Below are 6,691 nucleotides of genomic sequence, written 5' to 3'. Positions count from 1 at the left end.
CGACATTTAGATTATTGTTTTTATGGTACAAATAGTTGATTGATGTATTTATTCTCCACGTATCTGACAGCACTGCTAATCTGCCATAATATATCTCAGTTAACTACAATAAAGATTAAACACAAAAAGTTCCAGAATATAGCCTGGAGATTTTAAGTTTCAAGAAATGTTGTTGAATACATTATGAGTGTTCTAGACTCCCTTAGAATGAAGACTGAGATCTGTATGAAGTCCTACTTTATAAGTAGCTGTACCTCAAGATTATGAATGTGTGTCTTTGTAGCATAGCTGATAACTTGTTTAGATTGGATTAAAAAAAATATACTCTGTCCATTAATTTCCTTATTCTAGATTGCTCTCTCTCCCTCTTTCAATTTATTTCTGCCTGCTATCGTTCTTCTCCTATTTGTTTAATTGATTTTACTAATACTGTATATATTATTTTCTTGTCAAATTTAATTAAATATAATAATAATAAAATAAAACAACAAATAAATGATATTACATTTATTTATTTATTTATTTATTTATTTATTTTAGTTCTCCTGGTTCATATTCATTCATTCTTCCATTTTAGCCTGCAGTGTTCACCTCTTCATGAGAAAGCAGTTTGTTTTAAGAAACCTCGATTTGTATTTCCAATTTATAATTTCCAGTTTCTGTTTTGGTTACGGAGTTATAAGAAAGTAATTTAGAAAATAGCTCAAAGAGTCCTGAAGATTTACAATGACAGGCTGGCTAAGATTCACTGGCAGCAGGATAAGCAAAGAAAGCCTGAATTGTTACTGCTCCAAATTCTACCTGACCCTGACAGGCCACAACACCAACCTCGCAGCCAAGGAATTCAAACATCTTTCAAGCCATAAAAGAGGTGTCGTTTTTCTGCATTCTCAGGCCAAGAGAAAAAACACACAAACAATGCAGCATATATTGTGCTGACCTGTGCCCATGTCTTACATCATTTGTGGCACAAAAGCAGACAGTTTTATAATAGTAATTGATAGACTTTCCCCCTCACATACAAAGACTAGAGGTGTGGGCGGCTCACACTGAAGACTGGAGCCTGACAGAGAAATTAAAATCAGTTATAAGAGTAATGTTACCCATAAAACTTGTGTCACATGCAACACTTACAAAATTTGAATATGGTGTGTTTACACAGAGCTTTAACTCGTGATTATTACATGTTCTTAGTCCCCTTACTTGTCTGCTTGTTTTTCATGGTGTTTGCAGTCATTCTGTGTGGTTTTATTGTAATTACAAACGTGTGTTTTCATTGTTTTGATAAGTTTATGTTAAGGTTCATCAGTTCAGATCATGCGTTCAGGAACTGCTCTTAGGTTCAGGGTGCCTGCCTCAGACACATGTAATGTAGGCGAGATCAGATAAGTACCATCTAGTGCATAGAAAAACAACAGGAAACCTGATGCAAAGTGAAACATCACTAGATGGTGCTGGCTTTTACTTCACACTGTCTGACCTGTCATGTGTTACATTATCTATGGCAGACAACTATAACTAAAGAACAGCTCCTCAACTTGCACCTTAACACAGACTTGACAAAATAAATAAATAAAAGAAAACAGTATTTGAATAACAGTAAAACAAAAACACCCAGAATGATTTCAAGCATCATAAAAAGGTCAGGGGACTCTGAGATCGTGACATTGGAATTTGCTTACTATTTAATGTAACAAATAATATTTAATAGTCACATAACCTGTATAGACTGCTGGTACAACCTGCTAAAAAGACACTCTTTTTGTCCAGCAAAGAAAGCATAGGGGACACCAATAGATGCAGACGAATATGGAGAGGAAATCTGCGCCTGAGAGACTAAAATGTTGTATTACTGCAGTTCAACTGCACAATGACAAGAGCAGTGTAATTTATATTGTGGATGGGATTGCATGCATAAATATCCTACCTGAAGTCTTTGACTCTATCAAAGGCAGAGACGTTCTGGTGAGAAATGAAAATCACGTGCAACATTCTGTCTCCTGCTGCCACCACCAGGCCACAACTAAAAATGTAACAATTACTTGCCTCATGTTAGGCCTTGGAAACAGAATGTTGCAGAATGTTTAGTATTTGTAAATAATACGCATACTAAAAAATATCTTATTTGCACATGCTATCTGAAATAACTTAGACAAGATGTACAAGAAAAATAGAGCAACAGCAGAGCTTGTTGGTCCCATTTGAGACTTCCTTAGAGGCAGGATATCTCTTTTTTAATTAGGTGACCCCTTATTTTTATTTCTGTGTTAAATGTATTGTAGCGTGCACGGGGGCAGGCAGCAGCAGGGCTGGTAGGTGACGTAATCACACATGAAGACATAAGGCCGATATCGATAGGTTACGGATTTAATCCCGGTTCCCTGAAAGAGAAGATGACCGCCAATGATACTTTTGGGATATGCCTGCTTGTCAGGTATTCGCTGAGCATTTTATATCAAAACTGCCGATAGGCACCTCCGTGGGGTGACATCCTCGGTCCCGCCTCACTGAGGTAATAAATTGTCACTGCGCGGAGATATCAGTCTCTTTTGCTTGAACCCACGAGTGCAAGTGATGCGGCCTCACGAGGTTGGCGGTCATTTTATCTTTCAATTCGAAGATAACCGTCAATGATACTTTTGGGAAAGTATATCAGAGCCGTCGTAAGGGAGAATGAGCGGACAGCATCTGAAGGTCATCTTGCTACCGCCATCTAGTGTTGGTGGTGTGAGCGTGCAACCTCAAGGACCCTGGTGCCTATTAAAGGCATAGAGGGATCTATGACATAGTCACACCTCTGGTAGAGTGCGCGGCCACTCTCCCAGGTGGGGGTAGGCCAGCATTTGTATACGCAGTTGAAACTGTGCCCACAATCCAATGGTCACCGCTTAGAGAGGGCTTGACCTTGGGTCTGTTCGCCATGACAAACGAAGAATGCTCTCTTTCTATTTACATTGCATCTCGATGCCCGAACTGGGCAGAGGGAATTTAATCTCCTATCCGACTCCTCCGCAAGGGAAGGGGATGGAAAGCCTCTAGTTCCACTGATTGATTCAAGTGAAATGCTGTAATCACCTTAGGGAGGAAAGCAGGGTTTGTGCGCAATGATACCCTGTTTCCATCGTCCCAAACGCACATACAGGAACTGTGCATGGACAGTATCTGTAGCTCACTGACCCGCTTAGCGGAGGTGATAGCTAACAGAAAGGCTGTCTTGTAGCCGCAAGGGAGCTAGGATGGCGATGATTCTGGGGAAGTGGCAAGCCTACTTCCAGCAATTAATTGCAAGGGAACTCACAAACAACTGAAAGAAGGAGCTCTAAAGAGTCAATCACAACTGAAAAAGGTTAGAGTAATACTCACCTACCTTACCTACCTGTCTGTGAAAGGCAAAAGAGACTGATAGCTCCGCACAGACTATATATTACCTCGGTGAGGCGGGACCGAGGACGTCACTCCGTGGAGCTTTGATATAAAATGCTCAGCGAATACCTGACAAGCAAGCATATCCCAAAAGTATCATTGGCGGTCATATTCGAATTGAAAGGGAAAAGCTCCTTGCAAAGGAGCCGGCTCTTTTGTACAGCGGTATCGGTGCTATGCTTTAGTGCGAGAGGTCCTGGGTTCACGCCCGCCCTCCGCCTGAGTGTGGATTGCCTCGCCCTGTGTGATGCTCCTGCTTGTGTTAACCGAGATCGCTACATTGATGTCAGACGTTGACGCAGGGACCCCAGCACGCACTCATTGGATTGCAGCCTGGTGAGCAAGTCCGGGGCGGACTTGAGACTGGCAGGGGAGAGTGTAGCGTGCACGGGGGAAGGCAGCAGCAGGGCTGGTAGGTGACGTAACACATACAAAGTCATAAGCTCGATATACGCTCCTTGAAAAAGGAGCCCTCTTTTGTACAGCGGTATCGGCGCTATGCTTTAGTGTGAGAGGTCCCGGTTTCGCGCCCACTCTCCGTTCGCTACAGTATTATATAATATTATAGAAGAAGTATGTTGTATCCTGCAAAGTTTAAGAAAAAATAGAGACACACATTAATATTATCTGTTACATATGTGTGATAGCTATATAAAGTATTTTATAAGTAGGTTTACTTTATCACAGCTATTAGTTTAATAGAAGAAAAACAACACACTGATAAAAACATATGTTTTCCTTCAACTAAAGAGGCAGATGTCAGGGCTCAAATTACTGGGGGGCTGGGGTGGGGTCGATCCCTTTAAGCTTCTCTAAATAGTTTTATTTTCAAATTTCCTTTTTTACATGTTTTACGCCGACAGGTATCACTTACATCAGAAAGGAACCTGTTAAAAACATGTCAATTGTATGATGACATTTCATGCCTTGTCTTTGCAGTTTTTTCAGTACCAATCAATGATGATGAGAAAACGTCTCCTGACAATCTGAAAACTTCTGTGCACATTTTACACAGGCTAATGCTTATGCTTATATTCAGGAAGATTAAATTGTATTCCTTTCGTAAGTAAAGCACTGACAACAGTTCATTTGATCAAAAAAAGGAATATGATTTAATCTTATTACACCTTGATACATGTCTCAGCCTATACTGTTGAAAAAATAAACTCCAGCCAAGAACAGCAAAGAAATTAGCCTTCGTAAAATGTGTAGTTAACACGTTTTTAACAGGTTCCTTTCATTTCCAAGTGATGCCCGCCAGTGTGTAGCATGTTTAAAGGGGAATTTGGAAATACAACTATTTGAAGGAACTTAAAGGGTTTGCCTACATGGATTATGATTTATCATACTTAATAAGTACTTCAGAATGAAATTCCTGTTTCTGCAATCAGGGCAGCTTCTAAACAAAACTCAGAAAAGCTGATTAGTGAGCTTCATTTATTGCACACAGTCAAAAGATAGGATACAGTGCCTTGCGAAAGTATTCGGCCCCCTTGAACTTTGCGACCTTTTGCCACATTTCAGGCTTCAAACATAAAGATATGAAACTGTAATTTTTTGTGAAGAATCAACAACAAGTGGGACACAATCATGAAGTGGAACGAAATTTATTGGATATTTCAAACTTTTTTAATAAATAAAAAACTGAAAAATTGGGCGTGCAAAATTATTCAGCCCCCTTAAGTTAATACTTTGTAGCGCCACCTTTTGCTGCGATTACAGCTGTAAGTCGCTTGGGGTATGTCTCTATCAGTTTTGCACATTGAGAGACTGAAATTTTTGCCCATTCCTCCTTGCAAAACAGCTCGAGCTCAGTGAGGTTGGATGGAGAGCATTTGTGAACAGCAGTTTTCAGTTCTTTCCACAGATTCTCGATTGGATTCAGGTCTGGACTTTGACTTGGCCATTCTAACACCTGGATATGTTTATTTGTGAACCATTCCATTGTAGATTTTGCTTTATGTTTTGGATCATTTTCTTGTTGGAAGACAAATCTCCGTCCCAGTCTCAGGTCTTTTGCAGACTCCATCAGGTTTTCTTCCAGAATGGTCCTGTATTTGGCTCCATCCATCTTCCCATCAATTTTAACCATCTTCCCTGTCCCTGCTGAAGAAAAGCAGGCCCAAACCATGATGCTGCCACCACCATGTTTGACAGTGGGGATGGTGTGTTCAGGATGATGAGCTGTGTTGCTTTTACGCCAAACATAACGTTTTGCATTGTTGCCAAAAAGTTCGATTTTGGTTTCATCTGACCAGAGCACCTTCTTCCACATGTTTGGTGTGTCTCCCAGGTGGCTTGTGGCAAACTGTAAACGACACTTTTTATGGATATCTTTAAGAAATGGCTTTCTTCTTGCCACTCTTCCATAAAGGCCAGATTTGTGCAGTATACGACTGATTGTTGTCCTATGGACAGAGTCTCCCACCTCAGCTGTAGATCTCTGCAGTTCATCCAGAGTGATCATGGGCCTCTTGGCTGCATCTCTGATCAGTCTTCTCCTTGTATGAGCTGAAAGTTTAGAGGGACGGCCAGGTCTTGGTAGATTTGCAGTGGTCTGATACTCCTTCCATTTCAATATTCTCACTTGCACAGTGCTCCTTGGGATGTTTAAAGCTTGGGAAATCTTTTTGTATCCAAATCCGGCTTTAAACTTCTCCACAACAGTATCTCAGACCTGCCTGGTGTGTTCCTTGTTCTTCATGATGCTCTCTGCGCTTTAAACGGACCTCTGAGACTATCACAGTGCAGGTGCATTTATACGGAGACTTGATTACACACAGGTGGATTCTATTTATCATCATTAGTCATTTAGGTCAACATTGGATCATTCAGAGATCCTCACTGAACTTCTGGAGAGAGTTTGCTGCACTGAAAGTAAAGGGGCTGAATAATTTTGCACGCCCAATTTTTCAGTTTTTTATTTGTTAAAAAAGTTTGAAATATCCAATAAATTTCGTTCCGCTTCATGATTGTGTCCCACTTGTTGTTGATTCTTCACAAAAAATTACAGTTTCATATCTTTATGTTTGAAGCCTGAAATGTGGCAAAAGGTCACAAAGTTCAAGGGGGCCGAATACTTTCGCAAGGCACTGTATTTAACACATTTCATCGCATTTAATAGTAATAGTTTAATAACAGAAAGTGGCTGGAAAAAAATCCTAGTATCTATGAATCACGGAACACTCCATGTTCATTATGACTGTGAAGTGTGAAAATAAAATGTTTATAAGCATATAGGGGTAGATGTAAGTATAGGCTCATTGCA

Source organism: Acipenser ruthenus, chromosome 8, assembly GCF_902713425.1.
Source record: "Acipenser ruthenus chromosome 8, fAciRut3.2 maternal haplotype, whole genome shotgun sequence".
NCBI classification, from domain to species: Eukaryota; Metazoa; Chordata; class Actinopteri; order Acipenseriformes; family Acipenseridae; genus Acipenser; species Acipenser ruthenus.
Note: the sequence above shows the minus strand (reverse complement) of the source record.